We start from the raw sequence: 18,314 nt of genomic DNA on the forward strand, positions 1-18,314 counted from the left end.
TCACCATAGACTGCTCTGCAATGCCCAACAGGCAGTGCAATCTATGACAATGACTATGGAAATATATATACACTTGTGCACTGTTTTTCTGTTTATTTCAGTGCCATTATATCATGCCAGAAACAAGCTGAAAATTGCAATTTCTCAACTTACTAAACAAGGCCCATAGTTTCACTTTTCACATCACAATGGTACTTTCTCTCATAGCATTGAAACACAAGTAAGCAATGTTGGACATAACGTTTATCATGATATAATTTGACCAAAAAGAGGGACATATGAATAAAGAAAATGGGCAAGGGGAAATGTTTCCAAAATACATCCTGTTACTTCATAAGTGGGACAAACAGGAGCTATATAGTATGTCATGTACTGACAACTGAGTTAGTGCATCATAGTCATAGTTGCCTGGCTCTTATACTGACTACATATGCTATTGCTCCGTTGTTATTGCCTGATGAAGCGGGATCAAACCTGCGAAATGCGTTGCATATTTGGAGTTCATAAATAAAATATATAGACTGTCTTTACTACAGTCGTTGTGTGTCTACTTGGAGGAGGTAAGTCCACCACTACCTCCACTATTTACCAATAATTTGGTTTTTAAGCTCAATTAGCTATGTATAAAACAAGGTGTGCTAAAAAGTAGAATACACTTTATGTTTATTAGTATTATCCTAAAAATAGGCACACCTCATGGACAATCACACTACACACATACACTTCTCATGGAGTTTGCTGGTGTTTCCATCAAAAAAGATACTATATAGAAAATAAAAATAAAATATAAAAATAAAAAATATAGGTTTTTACCAAATGCTATGCAGAAAATATGTCTAAAAAACTTGAAAAAACACTGGTAAAAACCCTTTATGTATATAGGTTATTGTGCACGATCCACTGCAGATACAAGCATCTTCCTAACAGTCCTGTGGATAATATGGAGATAGAAAATGTCTCTTCCATATACCATAGTTTTGACCGTATGATTTCAGGACTATGCTAGAAATGACATAGTCTGTATTAGACACACTCTTCTATAAAGGCAAGTTCAGTAGCAGAGTCCCGGCTGGTGACTCTGCATGTAGCGGCAATGTTCCCGGCGTGGACCAGTGGCTGTGTGTATTAGCCACGATCCCTTCCTGCTGGGTCACCTCTGACCAGATTGTGGACTTTCACACACAATATACACAGTCCATCTGTGTGTGTTGCAGGAAAATCCATTATGTGGGAATTGTGGGGGACTGCAGACAGTTTGGTGCCTTTTTGCCTCTGATGTGTGTGTTTTTATGGGGTTTTTTTACATACGTTTTTTTCTAATTATATATGTCTTGACTGTTAATGATGAATAATGTTTTCTATTTCTCGTGCACCCGAGAGCCAATTCTTGTTATTTCCTATTTCATAGTCTGTATTAGACACACTCTTCTATAAAAGCAACTTCAGTAGCAGAGTCCCCGCCGGAAACTCTGCATGTAGTGGCGGTGTTCCCGGTGTAGACCAGCAGATGTGTGTATTAGCCGTGATCACTTCCTGTCGGGTCACCTCTGACCATGACGTCACTTCCACGGTTCAGTTTGCAATGCTTCCTTGCGTTCCACATTGGTATGCAGATTCCCTCTTTCCCTTGTGTGTGTCAAGAGTGCTTACGATGGGGCGATGAGGGGCTGATAGGCGGCCATGGAGCCTTGTATAATACCACACACGGTCCAAGCAGGTTCAGATCTAACATGTTTCAACGGACTCAGCCGTCTTCCTCAGGATCAAGTTTAAAGCGGACCCAAACAAAACATTTTTTTTAATTCAAAATATTTAGTTGCACCACTCTGACACATACAAAGATAAATAAAAACTCCTTCAAGCCTATGAGTATTTCAGTGCATGCTTTTCACCCTTCTCTTTTCATAACTAGGGTTATACAGGTGGCAGCCATTACTTCTGAGCTTAGTAGGATGTTTTAGCTCATGGGTGTGTTTGTCATCAGCTACCCTCCCTCACATGGGCGTCGTCTATGTGAAATTTCACACAAGCTGAGATCACCTCCCCTGTGAAATCATCAGTAGCAGACTGTCTTTTGCTTTTGTTTTTTATCTCTTCCACCAGTTTGGCGGATTCTGTCCCGGCAATATGAAAGGAAGGGAGGGGTTCCTTCAATAGATGTAAAATATGTTATATTTGGCATCATGCAGCTGAAAAAAGGCTGCTATTTATTATTATAGTTTAAAAAATAGATTTTATTTCTGAAATCTTGTATTTTTAATTGGGGTCCACTTTAACAAATTATAACTGACCCTTACCTGACCTGATGCAAAAAAGAAAAATGGACCTTGATAGTTCACATTGCACTTTTCACCTCAACATAGCTCACTGCACTGCCTGCTTTAAATCAAAATAACTGCAAAAACTTTTATGAAAATATAGGTATATTGATTTCCATTTTAGCCTACATGGCAGAATTATATGATATTTATCCTTGATTTAACCTTGATTGTTCTAATTTGCCATACTTTAAAATGACTTTGTATCTTCTGATCTACAAGCTATGTAGACAATAAAGCTTTTTTTATATGTTTTAGTGTAATACTGAGCTATAAATGATCTTCCAAAGGAAACTTAACACATTGAGCAGGTGTTTGGATGTGTTCCTAGACACTAAACTTGTGAGAAAAGATACCAGATCTCTCCTACAAAGGCTTTCTTATTCTCATTACATACTTTCTCACTACATGCAAGATTTTGAAACTAGGCCATAGAGGCCACATGTTAGATGTCTAAATAATTCCAGTGTAAATGGCTTACTATCTAAGAAGATATAAGGTATAACAATATAATCAGTGGTGCTCAGCAGAGCTCGAATATTCGAGTAGCTCGAATATTCGAGCTCTTTTTCAGCTATTCGAGCTCGAATACCGAGCTCGAATAGCTGTAGCTATTCGAATGGGCTATTCGAGTTCACAGCTATTCGAGCTCGAATACCGAGCTCGAATAGCTGTAGCTATTCGAATGGGCTATTCGAGTGAACTCGAATAGCCCACTCACTATTCGAGCTATTCGAGCAAACAGCGCTATTCGAGCTCGAATACCGAGCTCGAATAGCGTCATAGCCCAGATTGATGTCCTTAGAGCCAATCAGAGGGCTCCCAGGCCCTCTGACGGCAGCCAATCACAGAGGGGGACCCTGGCCAGCCCCTACCCTATAAATAGCGGCCGCCATGTTCCGTTTTTCCGTCCTTGCCTGACTTTGTACAGAGAGAGATCTGCTCCTTTGTGCTTTGGCTTAGCAAGAGCTCTATAGTGGTCAATTACCTAGCGTTTTTGCTCACATACACCTCCTATACACACCTATATTGTTGTTATTTAGATAGACATTGTATTTTAGTTAGTAGCTTGTGTGTTACATAGAGACAAGGCAGCTGCTGCAGGCAAGCTTACACAGCTTTAGGCCTCAGGGCCTTGCCTGTGTGGGCAGCTGTCCTCCTGTCCTCTGTTACTTTATTTCTCATCTTATCTATACCAGTGTTTCTGCTGTCCTTTACTACTGAGTGATTGTATTTTGTAGTTATTATACTGTAACTGTACTAGGACACTCATCAGCCATCAGCTCTGCATCCGAGGCCTCCACCCTCACCACCACCCCTGTTCGCAGCAGCCGCCCAGCAGGGCCTGGGGAGGAGGCCAGTTCACCGTCACAAGTTGTCGACCTGTCACTCAGCAGTATTTTTACCCCAGGCACCATCAGGGTATTGTCTGCTGTTGTTGCCGATTTGGAGGAGGAGATGCTGATGGGCACTTTGGGGATGAGGGATTGGACAGCAAGACTGTGGCGACAGTCAAGCAGCCCATCCATGCATCAGGAGAGGAGTTTGGGGGGTCATCATCCCAGCAGGACATGTTTCAGGAGGGGGAGGATGATGATGATGATGATGACGTGGTGACAGACAAAGACTGGGTGCCGCCACCACCAGCACCTGGGGATGTCATCATCAGCAGCTCTGAGGAGGAGGAGGAGGATGCGCTTGTGGGCCTTGCAAGGAGGCGCATCATTGCAAGCATTGGCAGCAGTAGGCAGGTCCCACAGCCTGCTGGTGTCTCAGGCTCAGCAGCAGCAGCATCTGCCAGTACCACCACCAGCCGCCCCCAAGCCCCCCCCCAACCACCACAGGGAGACAGGCAGCAGCGGCTCCAGGCCGTAGGGGGTTGTTCTTGTCACCAATCTGGCGATTTTTCACAATGCCCATAGTTTTCAGCAAGTACGCCACTTGCAACCACTGTCAGCGGAAGTTGAGCAGAGGTGCAGACCCCTTAAAGTTCAGCACCAGCTCGCTCATCAACCACCTTGCTGCTAAACATTTCCACCAGCATGAGGAGTTCCAGAGGCTGAAGGCATCTGGTGCTGGCAGTGGCACCACACCCATCACTGCACAGCCTTCAGCAGCAGCAGCAGCAACAGCAACAGCAGCCACCTGCCCTCCTGCTCCTCCAGCAGCACCAGCAGGAGTGCGGAAACGCACTGCTCCTCCCCCCTCTGCAACTCCTGCCGCCGACACTGAGGCCTGTTTGGCAGCCAGTCCTCAGTGGCCTCCTCTGCTGTGTCCGCTTATTCCCGTGCTAGAAAAAGGCCACGCCAGAGCCTTTTGAGCGAGTCCTTCCAGGGGGTGGTTAGGGCTCTGCCTCCCAGCAGCCGTCGCGTGTGTCAGCTGAACGGCTTGCTGGCACGGGCCATGTGCTCCCAACTCCTGCCGTACACGCTCGTGCAGGAGGGGAGCGACATGCGTGCGCTGCTTGCTTGTGCAGCCCCAGACTGGCAGCTCCTCAGCAGACACTACTTTGCCTGCAAGGCCATTCCTGCACTGCACCGCTTTGTGATGGCCAATGTGGAGCGAGGGCTGGAGCACGCGGTTGGTGAAAGGGTCCACGTCACCATGGACTCCTGGAGCAGCCGCTTCGGGACAGGCCGCTACCTGTCCTTCACTGTCCACTGGGTCAGCTTGGTGGAAGGGGGTGAGGATGGGAGAGCAGCAGCGGGCACAGCAGCAGCAGCAGCAACACAGTGGGTGGTGCCACCCCGCAGGGTCAGGGGAACTGCAGCAGGTTCCTCCGATCCTCTGCCATCCTCCGGCACACCTGGCCAACCCCCCCGCCTCAGCAGCAGCGTGAAGGCCCAGCACTGCCAAGCGCTGCTGCAGTTGGTCAGCCTTGGGAAGACCAAACTGACGGCAACCCATGTGTTGGCCAAACTCCAGGAGCAGGAGAGGATTTGGCTGACCCCCAGAGGCCTCAGAGTCGGAGAGGTGGTGGCCGACAATGGGGCCAATCTGGTTGCCGCAATTGACAGGGGAAACCTGACCCACATCCCCTGTCTTGCCTACGTGCTGAACCTGGTGGTGCAGAAGTTCTTGCGCACCTACCAGGGGATGGGCGAACTGCTGGAAACGGCAAGGAATGTTGTGCGTCACTTCCGGCGCTCGGCTGCAGCCTGTGCGAGCCTGGAAGACATGCAAAAGGAGCTGGAGCTGCCACGCCATCGGCTGATCATTGACGTTCCAACTCGCTGGAACTCCACCCTGGCGATGTTGGAGCGTCTGGTTGAACAGAAGCACGCTGTCAACCAGTACCTTGCCCTGGCCACTGTGTCCGCCGCTCAGAAAAGGGACAAGACCAGCAACATCCCGTCCATCGTCCCCGATGACGACTGGAGGCACATGCAGCAGGTGTGCTTAGTGCTGGCTCCCTTTCTGCAGGTCACTAACATGGTGAGCAGGGACCATGCTATGGTCTGCGAGTGGGTGCCCCTGGTTTGTCTGCTGAACAGGGCCCTCGATGCTTTGCTGAAACAGGGAGCGGCAGCCTTGGACCAGCAGGAGCGGCATGCAGCTGCACAGTCCACCTCTGAGGGGGAGGAGGAGGAGGACTTGGTGGAGGTCCCTGACCTTGCTGCTGATGAGGGGGATCAGCACAGCGCAGCTGAGTTGGTGCGGGGGTGGAGAGAGGATGAGGCTGAGGAGGCAGAGGAGGAGGATGAGGACAGCACTGCCATCGATGTGCCAGCACACGTGGCCCACCTCTTCCCAATGGCAGCGCGCATGCTGACGTGCCTGCGCAAGGACCCCAGGGTGATCCAGATGAAGCAGAGGGAGGACATCTGGATCAGCATGATGTTGGACCCGCGCCTCAAGGGGAAGTTGAGCCCGTTCCTGCCGCCTGCAGGAGGAGAGCCAGCGCAACAAATAAGGAGCTTGCAGCAGGCCCTTGTTGAGCGCTTGGAGGAAGCCTTCCCCCAGCCTTCCACCCCCACTGTCCAGCCAGCACAGAGGCAGCAGCAGGTGCCTGCATCCAGCAGCAAGCGCCCCACAGACCTGCTGTCTCTCAGCAACGAGCTCTACAGGACTGTAGAGGCTCCGGCAGCAGTGACTAGAGAGGAGGTGCATGCAGCAGCATCCTCCTCCGGTCACAGCCAGCGCCTGACCCGCATGGTGGCTGACTACATGGTGTCCTACAGCGGGCTTGACAGCGATGCCCCTGTTGATCCCATGGAGTATTGGGTCAAGCGCCTGGAGATCTGGAGCGAGCTGGCGCAGTATGCCCTGGAAGTGCTGTCCTGTCCCCCTTCCAGCGTGCTGTCCGAGCGCTGCTTCAGTGCAGCTGGTGGCGTGGTCACCGAGAAACGCTCACGTCTGTCTCACAAGTCTGTGGACAGACTGACGTTTCTCAAGATGAACCAGGCGTGGGTGGAAGGCGAGTTCCTGGCCCCTGTTGTCGGCGAGAGGGGGACATGAACTGGCTGCCGGAAGAACCATCGTTAATGTGCCTTACCACCCTTTACCACCTCCTGGCTCCTGCTCACTAAGCCAGCCTGGTTCACTTTGACTATTACGTCGCCTGCAGCCACACATTTTACATCTACAGTGGGCTGCTGTGTACTGCCCTTCTGCTGTCTGTCTGTGTTTCCCACTGCCAAGGGTACACAGATTTACCTTCTGCTGCCACCAGCTATTACGTCAAACAATAGCTGCCCCTGCTGCCTGTATTTACCTTTAAAAAAAAAAAAAAGGTTTAATTTTTCTGAGGTGCCCGGGTTGAAAACTGTGTTTTCCCAGTTGTGTATTGGACACGATGTGGGCTGCACGACCGCTGTCTGGGACCTCCTGCTGTGTTTATTTATGCCCTGGTATCACCGCTAGGTACCAGGGCTATTATGTCACGCTGCCTGCCTGCTGCCACACTCACACTACTCCTCCATTCCTCCTACTGCTGCTGCTGTCTGTCTGTGTTTCCCACTGCCAGGGTACACAGATTTACCTTCTGCTGCCACTCTGCCACCAGCTATTACGTCAAACAATAGCTGCCCCTGCTGCCAGTATTTACCTTTAAAAAAAAAGTTTTAATTTTTCTGAGGTGCCCGGGTTGAAAACTGTGTTTTCCCAGTTGTGTATTGGACATGATGTGGGCTGCACGACCGCTGTCTGGGACCTCATGCTGTGTTTATTTACACCCTGGTATCACCGCTAGGTACCAGGGCTATTATGTCACGCTGCCTGCCTGCTGCCACACTCACACTACTCCTCCATTCCTCCTGCTGCTGCTGCTGCTCTCTGTCTGTGTTTCCCACTGCCAGGGTACACAGATTTACCTTCTGCTGCCACTCTGCCACCAGCTATTACGTCAAACAATAGCTGCCCCTGCTGCCTGTATTTACCTTAAAAAAAAAAAGTTTTAATTTTTCTGAGGTGCCCGGGTTGAAAACTGTGTTGTCCCAGTTGTGTATTGGACACGATGTGGGCTGCACGACCGCTGTCTGGGACCTCCTGCTGTGTTTATTTATGCCCTGGTATCACCGCTAGGTACCAGGGCTATTATGTCACACTGCCTGCCTCATTGACTGCCTGCTGCCACACACTCATCCTCCTCCTCCTGCTGCTGAATTTACCTCCTGCTGTCTGTGTGTTTCCACTGCCAGGGAGCACATACAATGGCGCTTCCACCATGCGCCACCAGCTATTTGTTACGCTCAAAAATAGCTGCATTTCTTTAAAAAAACGATAAAAAAATATATACTTTTTATTAATACTTTGTGATATTATTTTTAGAGGTGTCCGGGTTGAAAACTGTGTTGTCCCAGTTGTGTATTGGACATGATGTGGGCTTCACGACCGCTGTCTGGAACCTCATGCTGTGTATTTACGGCCTGGTACCACCGCTAGGTACCACAGCCTATTATGTCTCGCTGCCTGCCTCATTGACTGCCTGCTGCCACACAATCATCCTCCTCCTCCTGCTGCTGCTGCTGAATTTACCTCCTGCTGTCTGTGTGTTTCCACTGCCAGGGAGAACATACAATGGCGCTTCCAACATGCGTGCGCCACCAGCTATTTATTACGCTCAAAAATAGCTGCATTTCTTTAAAAAAAATAAAAATAAAAGAGAAATAAGTGAAGAAGAAGAAGACGATATAGAAGAAGAAGAAGATATAGAAAAAGAAGAAGAAGGAGAAGAAGAAGAAGGAGAAGAAGAAGAAGATATAGAAAAAGAAGAAGACGAAATAGAAAAATAATAATAAGAAGAAGATATAGAAAAAGAAGATATAGAAAAAGATATAGAAGAAGAAGATGAAGAAGAAGAAGATGAAGAAGAAGAAGAAGATGAAGAAGATGAAGAAGATGAAGAAGATGAAGAAGAAGAAGAAGAAGAAGAAGAAGAAGAAGAAGAAGAAGAAGATGAAGAAGATGAAGATGAAGAAGATGATGAAGAAGAAGAAGATGATGAAGAAGAAGAAGATGCAGAAGAAGATGAAGAAGAAGAAGAAGAAGAAGAAGAAGATGAAGAAGAAGAAGATGAAGAAGAAGAAGATGATGAAGAAGAAGAAGAAGACGATATAGAAGAAGAAGAAGATATAGAAGAAGAAGATATAGAAGAAGAAGAAGAAGATATAGAAGAAGAAGATATAGAAGAAGAAGAAGAAGATATAGAAGAAGAAGAAGATATAGAAGAAGAAGAAGAAGAAGAAGAAGAAGATATAGAAGATGAAGAAGAAGTATATACACTGTACTGAAAAGAATTTTGGACACAACTTCTCTTTCCATCTTTTTTTTTTTTTAAAGGAACATCCCCACATAATCACTTGCTGTTGTTACTTGGAAAAAAAGATGTTTCTTGCATCATTCACCCTCAAAACAAGTGTTGGAAGCTATTTAAGGCCAATTCGAATAGTCAGCTCGAATAATGAGCTCGAATACCGACTCGAATAGTGAGCTCGAAGTCCGAGGTCGAATCGAATAGTAAAAAATATTCGACTCGAATATTCGACCGAATGCGAATAATTTACTATTCGAATTCGACCAAACTCGAATAATAAAAAGGGGTATCCGAGCACCACTGAATATAATATATGCTGGCCTTTAAAGGGACACATAAGGCAACTAAAAAAATGAGTTTTACTCACCTGGGGCTTCTACCAGCCCCCTGCAGCTGTCCGGTGCCCACGCAGTCTCGCTCCAATGCTCCTGATCCCCGCCGGCAGCCACTTCCATTTTCGGCGACAGGCGCCGAGAGGGATGTACAACAGATCATATCCCCTTGTCTGTTGTACAACCTTAGGGACAAAAAGCTCATTTGCCAAACTTTTGTATTGCCCTCTGATGTATTTATACATGTTAATCAGGTGACCTCTCATTCTGCCTTTTTTCCAGGCTAAATAGGAACAGGATAGCACTGCATGCTGAATTTTGATACAGTTTTAGTTTAGGGTCCGTTTCCACCAGGGCGGTTTCGGCGGCGATTCTGCAGAGTTTCCCCGCACATGATTCGCACAAGGAAACTCTGCCCTAGGGGATGACGGGGCCACGGCGAAATCGCTTGCGGGAGCGATTTGCACGGAACTCCCCGCAGAATTCGTGGCGGAGGCTGCGAATCCCATAGCCGTGCATGGCACGGCTCATAGGATTCGCCTGCGATCCCGCCCACCCGCTCAGTGCAGTGTGCGTATGCGAGACGCACGCCACACTAGTGGAGACGAGCCCTTACTCTATAATGAATAGTGAATGGAAGTGCATCAAAAATATATTAAAACAGATTAAAATGTGCACAAATACAATCCCTGTGCATTTCCTCACTATTCCCTCAATAAAAATGCAAGCATAAGCAGAACACAAACACAATTTAAAACATGCACAAATGGGATGCAAATGTATATACTTACTTAAAGAGTAACAATGATAATAATGTAATACAAAAGTGCTTCATTTTTACAATAATTATGTATAAATTATTTAGTCAGTGTTTGCACATTGAAAAATATTTCCTCTTCCTAATATACATTATGACATTTATCATGTGGTGACATTTTACTGCTGGCAGGTGATGTCAGTTAAAGGAGAAGCTGCTTGCTTTTTTTGGCATTTGGAAACAGCTGTAAACAGCTGTTATTTCCCACAATGCAACAAGGCTCCCACAGTGTGATGTCAGGACCATGGTCCTGACATCACACTGTAGGAGGGGTTTCACCACAAAATCAGCCATACAGAGTCCCCTCATGATCTGTTTGAGAAAAAGAATAGATTTCTTGTGGAAAAAGGGGGATCAGCTACTGATTGGGATGAAGTTCAATTCTTGGTCACGGTTTCTGTTTAAAGGACAACTCAAGTAAGGAGAATATGTATGTTGCCATATTTTATTTCCTTTTAAACAATGCCAGTTGCCTGGCAGCCCTGCTGATCTATTTGACTGCAGTAGTTTCTGATTCACACCAGAAACAAACATGCAGCTAATCTTGTCAGATTTGACAATAATGTCAGAAACTCCTGATCTCTGCATGCTTGTTCAGGGGCTATGGCTAAAAGTATTAGAGGCAGAGGATCAGCAGCATAGCCAGGCAACTTGTATTGCTTAAAGGGAAATAATTTTGGCAGCCTCCACATCCCTCTCGCTTCAGTTGTCCTTTAATAAATGACAATTATTAGTCATTCTGTAAACACTGTTGTGGAGGTTTGCATTTCTGAGCAGATTCAGCAATGCGTCTCAGTGTTAGACAACACTATCTGATGGGCACACTGATGATCTGTGCTGCTGTGCATTCTGACAACGTGCTGCTGCATGCATTTCTATGCATAAGGCAGTACTGTCCTATTCAGTCTAATTAAATATGGTCAGCGCTACAATAGAGAGCAACACATGTTCTATGCATTTTGTGAAATGCAGACCACCTGCACTGCAAACCAACACAACAGTGTGCTCAAGCTCATTGCTTGCTGTTATCACTATTTTACAAAATATATTAACTTTTTGTTATTAAATGATCTTATTTAAATGTAATTCATTTCTCATCATGAATGCATTTCAGAATGTTAGAAAGTTACAGATAAAGTCCAGGAAATGTAAAAACTACTATTTAGTCCAGCTGTGGCTTGGATTGAGTATATATATATATATATAAAACTGGATAAAAACACTTCTATGAGTGTTACCCTGCATGGCAATGTTTCCAAATGCATCACAACACAGCGTTTTTTTTCAATGCCTGGTATTTTTTACTGCTTACATGTGAACGGACCATACGGGGTTATCTTTCTTGCAATAGGACAGATTACAGTGATGACTCATCAGTTCTCATTCTCTAACTGACTGGCATGCAGGCCAGTGTTAGCATGCATTTGAAACTCCTCACATATGACCTCTCCTTTGTGACCAGTTCATATAGTGTTTCTCAACATTTTATTGGTATGTACCCCTTTTAAAACCATATACTCACTAAATACCCCCTAGCATAGTAAACATTATCACAAGTACCCCTTGACAAATATATATTTAATCGTAGTACATTATAATTGGTTTTAAACCTTTTCCAAGCTTTTACTATTGCTTTTAATTAGCTAAAATACTAATTTGGTGGTGTTTAAATAAGATTTATCATTTTCTAAAACTCTAAATTTGTTATTTTTGGTTAAGTATATCAAGCCTGAGTACCCCCTGGAACCATCAGCAGTACCCCCTGGGGTACGCGTACCGCAAGTTGAGAAACTAGTAGACCATCTCTGCCTACTTCATTTCCTCAAAGTGAACCTCTAGTGTGCAATACGTAAAGTCTAATCCTGTGTTTAACCAAAAGGTATAATGATGTGGCAGCTTTTTGGGGGAATGGGGGAAAGCATACCTGTGTTCTGTATTTATACATCAGCAGGTCTTTGTCCTGCCTCCTCTTAATAAGGGCCTGTCCCTTACTCTTTGCCAAATGCACAGAGGAATGTGGGAGACTGTGACAAACTACATTCTCCTCTCTGCTTGAGGTCGTACCACCGATCTATCACATTATTTGGCACTGGTGGCCCTCACTTATGAAGGGGAGGACACATTATTAACCGCTTATTAACCGCTTCCAGACCTTGATGATTGAAATCTATGCCCTGTTTGGGACCTGTTATCCCTGCCAAGGCATAGATTTCAATCTCCACACCACATGCTCCCACCCCTAACACCAATCGTGCCGCTCTCCCGTCGCTACAGCCCACTCCCCCACTCTGACAGCAGAATTTCATTGGCTCCTGACCCTGTGATCACTGTGAGTAAAATACATTGAGTGGAGTAAATGGCGAGAGAGTCTGGGTCTATGTGGTGAGATGTCAGTAAGCCCCGTTCTTGGTACCACCAGTATCTGGTCCTTAAGGGGCCAGATACTGCTGGTACTGAAGTGGTTAAGGTGTACATGCTTCAGGAAGAGAAGCAAAATAGTGGTGCCAACTGTCAATAAAGAACGATTCATCTTTCTCATAGGCATAGATAAGTATAAAATATGTCACTCATTTTGACTAAAATTCTGCTTATACACAAGATAAAACTATATCTAAATATAATGTTAAATCAATAATTTGCCTAGAAAGTATGCTGTAAATGCACAAAAGCTAACAGAAGTTCTTAAACACTTACCGATAATGCAGAACCTGCTGCTGCTGGGACTGCTAATGTGGTCACTTGATCTACAATGGAGGGAAAGGAAACTGTTAAACCAGAGGAATATATTAACTAATTATAATTATTATGTGAGTGAAATGCATGCGTTACCAATGTAACATGAGTTGCGCTATTTGCGCAATGCACATTATGTCACAGGTGTAAATACTAGTAAAATGCAGTCCTGTATGAGATATCACAGCTGCCTCACATACCCATGGGGTTGCTTCTAGAAGTTTTTGGTAACATTGCCGTGTGCAGCGCACAGGATGTATTTCGTTAACATTTCATGTAAGCTAGCTAAGGATGGACTGATCTGACCAAGACAAGAGTTGCCAAACTTTTACCACCTCATAGCAGGCAATTTTTAATACACTCCAGCCAATCCAGAGCATAACTTTCGAAAGGAAGGATCACTCACACTGAGAATTATTGTCAAGTTTCCAATAAAAGCATGTTTTGGATTCATAGCCTTTTGTGCAAATTTCTATTAAATATTGATGGATTATTTATGCTTTCTTCTGTTCTCCAGCCTGGGACCATCTTCATAAATATGCGATGTGTGGTGTGTATGATATGATGATCCACACTCACCATCCTCTCAATCAGAGCACAAGAACGTAAAGCTTTCATAAGATGACACAAATGTAACGCCAGACAAATTATTCCGAAGTTGTTTCTTTATGAAATGTCAAACTCTGTGTGGATAGAGGAGTCAGAAGAACTCATCCCCAATTTCAGTTTTGTGTATACCCAGTTGTGTTCTGAAAATGTTCTAATAAAAATGTCCCTACATTTGACTGGAGGTTTTATTGGGACACAGCTTTGGTTTTTTTGAAGTAAATTACCCCAACCCCCAATGTGTGAAGTAAAATCTACATTGGGGGTGTCTCTGGTTTTTGTAGCCCATTATTAGTGTATATTTGTGTATATGATTATCACTGAACTCTATTATAATCTTATTTTGTACTTTGACATTCGCTTATAAGTAGATGATTTGCTTTTTTCTAAGTTGAATGTGACCCTCGCATGAACTAGAAAAACATTCAAAGAAAAACAAAAAGCATAACTGTAATTTTTACAATAACATTCTATATACATGATATGCTCAGTGCTGTTCAGTTTAGTAATGTGATATTGTGAAAATAATTAAAGGCAGATTCATGGAAAAGTAAATTAATTTAGAGCTGAGCTCAAGTGAAAATCTTTCTATTTGGACAAAGGGGGAAAGCTAGAGCAAGTTTCAAGTTTATTTGTTGTCTCTTGTCAAGATGTGATTGTCTCAACCAAACAGACATAGTTTTTACTTTATACTCTATTTTGTTACATATTGAAAGAAAGGCTAAAATGCATTAAAATCATATCTAGTGAAGGAAATGAGCAGATCAAAGATTTACTTTAATGCATTTGGTTAGTTTATGTTGTTACTGCCTGAAATGTTGCTAAAAAAATCCCATTCTTAAACAAAAGTAATTAGAGAGAACTTGTGTACTCCGACCCAAGGACTGCCTGGCTGCTTGCACACATTGCTTGTGACTTCCTGGCTGATGATGCATACCTTTGTATATAGTTTATATTATATTCCTCTGTGCCACCCCACCCCACAGAATGTCCTAAGTGTATACATATGTGGACTGCTGTGAACCCAGGTATATTACAGAAAGAATTAAAACACGAGGCAACATTTTACTTATTTGTAGAATGCACTTGTTCCAGAAGCCTTTTATCGCTCACATTTAGAATTGTGCTGGGTGTATTTTTCCACTTCAGTTTTCTCCCCAGTGCTATTTGTCAACGTGGTGACATATTTTTTTGCTCTAGGTAGGTACAAAATGGCCAGAGTCGCCAAGAAAAATATGTGTACATATGCTAGACATATATAAAAAATAGGCCAATATATAAAAAAATAGAATATTTCGAAGCTTTATTGTGCACCTTAAGACAAAACATTTCTATTCCTGTCTACCTGATAAGGCACGATATTTGACCTGAGGAAGCGGCTTATGCCGTGAAACGTGATGTCTTAAGGTGCACAATAAAGCTTTGAAATATTCTTTTCAACTTTTCATACGTGAAAAGCATTTTTTTGAAGGTAGGACCTTCTCACCTCCATTTTTTATTTATTGACCTATTTTTATATATGGTCTAGCATATGCACACACACTGTTCTGGGGGCCTTCAGCCATTTTAACCTACCTAAAGCCAAACCCCTGAAGAGGGGAACTCACTTAACTAGAGAGTGAACTTTTCCTTGAAGCCAAGACTGCTACACAGCGTCCACAAGGCTGAGTGGAGACAGTACTTCCCCACATGCTCCTACAAGTGGTTGCCTCCCTAACATCCTAGCCTTGTGAGTATAATTTATCACTTATCTTCATGATATCCTGATTATCTGGCGTTGATACACCAAAGTGGGCTCCCGGTGTATCTGTGTTCTTTTCTCATCATAAGTCTTAATATTTTTGTAATATTTTTTTGCATTTTTCTACCATCTAATTAGTGGCATAAATAGTGTATTCTTTAAAAAATAATAGCAATGCTAGGCCTTTAACCTGTTCCAATAATTCTGTGAGATCATAGCTCATGCTTTTCCAGTAATGTGGAGTCTAGCTATTCGAGAAATGAACATATATTATGGTCTATGCTTTGTTGTCTGTATGCATGGATGATTCACCAGGGGAGATCAAAAGTGGGAGGGGTAAATGGGGGGTGGGATAAGGTAGAGGGTTCAAATGTTATATTTTGTCTACCAAGGATGAGTTTAATTAGTTTGGATATACTTTTGCTGTAAGGTACATGTACATGTAACAGATTTACATACTTACTGGATGGTTATAGTGTATAGTGGTTATAGTGTAATGACACTGTTCCTTCTGTTTACCTTTGCTTTTATATATAACTGTTATATGTCACTGTGGCTACATTTACTTCATATATTATGATGCTGTTCTTTGTCATACTGTATATCCTGTTCTTGTTGATAATAAAAAGAATATAATTAAAAAAGAATAATAATAGCATAGCCCTCCTTAGTGTACTAGATATGCCAAATAGGTGTTTAGCAGGAAGATAGTGAGCTTGTCCCAAGAGAATAAGTAAAATGGGTTTTTCATAAAAGTTCCAAATACAAAAATTAAATAAGATTTAAAGCCGAATTTAATTTTTTTAATAGAAAAAAACTTCACATATTCCTTGTTTAATTTAATGTACCCTGCTGTTGTAAACCTTTACCTTTTTCTGTCATTGTCTATGTTTAACCGTAAATGCTGTATAATTAAAATTATGATATATATTTATATATATATATATATATATATATATATATATACATACAGTGGTGTGAAAAACTATTTGCCCCCTTCCTGATTTCTTATTTTTTTTGCATGTTTGTCACACTTAAATGTTTCTGCTCATCAAAAACTGTTAACTATTAGTCAAAGATAACATAATTGAACAAAAAATGCAGTTTTAAATGGTGATTTTTATTATTTAGTGAGGAAAAAAAACTCAAAACCTACATGGCCCTGTGTGAAAAAGTGATTGCCCCCCTTGTTAAACAATAACTTAACTGTGGTTTATCACACCTGAGTTCAATTTCTGTAGTCACCCCCAGGCCTGATTACTGCCACACCTGTTTCAATCAAGAAATCACCTAAATAGGAGCTATCTGACACATAGAAGTACACCAAAAGCACCTCAAAAGCTAGACATCATGCCAAGATCCAAAGAAATTCAGGAACAAATGAGAACAAAAATACTGTAATTGAGATCTATCAGTCTGGTAAAGGTTATAAAGCCATTTCTAAAGCTTTGGGACTCCAGCGAACCACAGTGAGAGTCATTATCCACAAATGGCAAAAACATGGAACAGTGATGAACCTTCCCAGGAGTGGCTGGCCGACCAATATTACCCCAAGAGCGCAGAGAAAACTCATCCGAGAGGCCACAAAAGACCCCAGGACAACATCTAAAGAACTGCAGGCCTCACTTGCCTCAATTAAGGTCAGTGTTCACAACTCCACCATAAGAAAGAGACTGGCCAAAAACGGCCTGCATGGCAGATATCCAAGGCGCAAACCACTTTTAAGCAAAAAAAACACTAAGGCTCGTCTCAATTTTGCTAAAAAAACATCTCAATGATTGCCAAGACTTGTGGGAAAATACCTTGTGGACCGCCGAGACAACAGTTGAACTTTTTGAAAGGTGCGTGTCCTGTTAAATCTGTCGTAGAAGTAACACAGCATTTCAGCAAAAGAACATCATACCAACAGTAAAATATGGTGGTGGTAGTGTGATGGTCTGGGGTTGTTTTGCTGCTTCAGGACCTGGAAGGCTTGCTGTGATAGATGGAACCATGAATTCTACTGTCTACCAAAAAATCCTGAAGGAGAATGTCCGGCCATCTGTTCGTCAACTCAAGCTGAAGCGATCTTGGGTGCTGCAGCAGGACAATGACCCAAAACACACCAGCAAATCCCCCTCTGAATGGCTGAAGAAAAATAAAATGAAGACTTTGGAGTGGCCTAGTCAAAGCCCTGACCTGAATCCTATTGAGATGTTGTGGCATGACCTTAAAAAGGCAGTTCATGCTAGAAAACCCTCAAATAAAGCTGAATTACAACAATTCTGCAAAGATGAGTGGGCCAAAATTCCTCCAGAGCGCTGTAAAAGACTTGTTGCAAGTTATCGCAAACGCTTGATTGCAGTTATTGCTGCTAAGGGTGGCCCAACCAGTTATTAGGTTCAGGGGGCAATTTCTTTTTCACACAGGGCCATGTAGGTTTTGAGGTTTTTTTTCTCACTAAATAATAAAAACCATCATTTAAAACTGCATTTTGTGTTCAATTATGTTATTTTCAACCAATGGTTAACGTTTTTTGATGAGCAGAAACATTTAAGTGTGACAAACATGCAAAAGAATAAGAAATCAGGAAGGGGGCAAATAGTTTTTCACAACACTGTATATATATATATATATATATATATATATATATATATATATATATATATATATATATATATATATATATATATATATATATATATATATATATATATATATAATTAAAGTTTTAAGCAGTGGGGCGTTTGGGTTCGGCCCTTTTTACAGAAATCTTCGCAGCAGGTTATTTGAATTTGTTGCAGGTAACCCTGGGTTACATTATATACCATTATGATTAGCCAGGGTTTAATTAACCTGGCACCAGGATTTCCATCAGTTGTTAAAAAATACTTTGAAGGAAAATAATGGACCTTCTGACATGCCACATCACTGGAATCTGCAATCAAGATCCAAGACTGCAAAAAGATCCTGGCAGCACCACACAGTAATTAAAAAGTTAGATCTTTTATTGAAAAATGGCTCATACAGTAAA

At 43.1% G+C, this 18,314-nt stretch overlaps 1 protein-coding gene across 1 annotated transcript in view; it reads right to left on the reverse strand.

The window, feature by feature from the left end:
* Positions 1-12,966, reverse strand: part of LOC137543662 (collagen alpha-6(VI) chain-like) — a gene marked incomplete at its 3' end in the record, with an annotated part of 216,497 nt that extends 203,531 nt beyond the window's left edge. Inside the window, exon 1 of the mRNA XM_068264789.1 lies at positions 12,916-12,966. The remainder of the gene's footprint in view (positions 1-12,915) is intronic.
* Between the last annotated feature and the right edge of the window lie 5,348 nt (positions 12,967-18,314).

The sequence above is a fragment of the Hyperolius riggenbachi genome, unplaced genomic scaffold, assembly GCF_040937935.1.
Source record: "Hyperolius riggenbachi isolate aHypRig1 unplaced genomic scaffold, aHypRig1.pri scaffold_146, whole genome shotgun sequence".
Lineage (NCBI taxonomy): Eukaryota > Metazoa > Chordata > Amphibia > Anura > Hyperoliidae > Hyperolius > Hyperolius riggenbachi.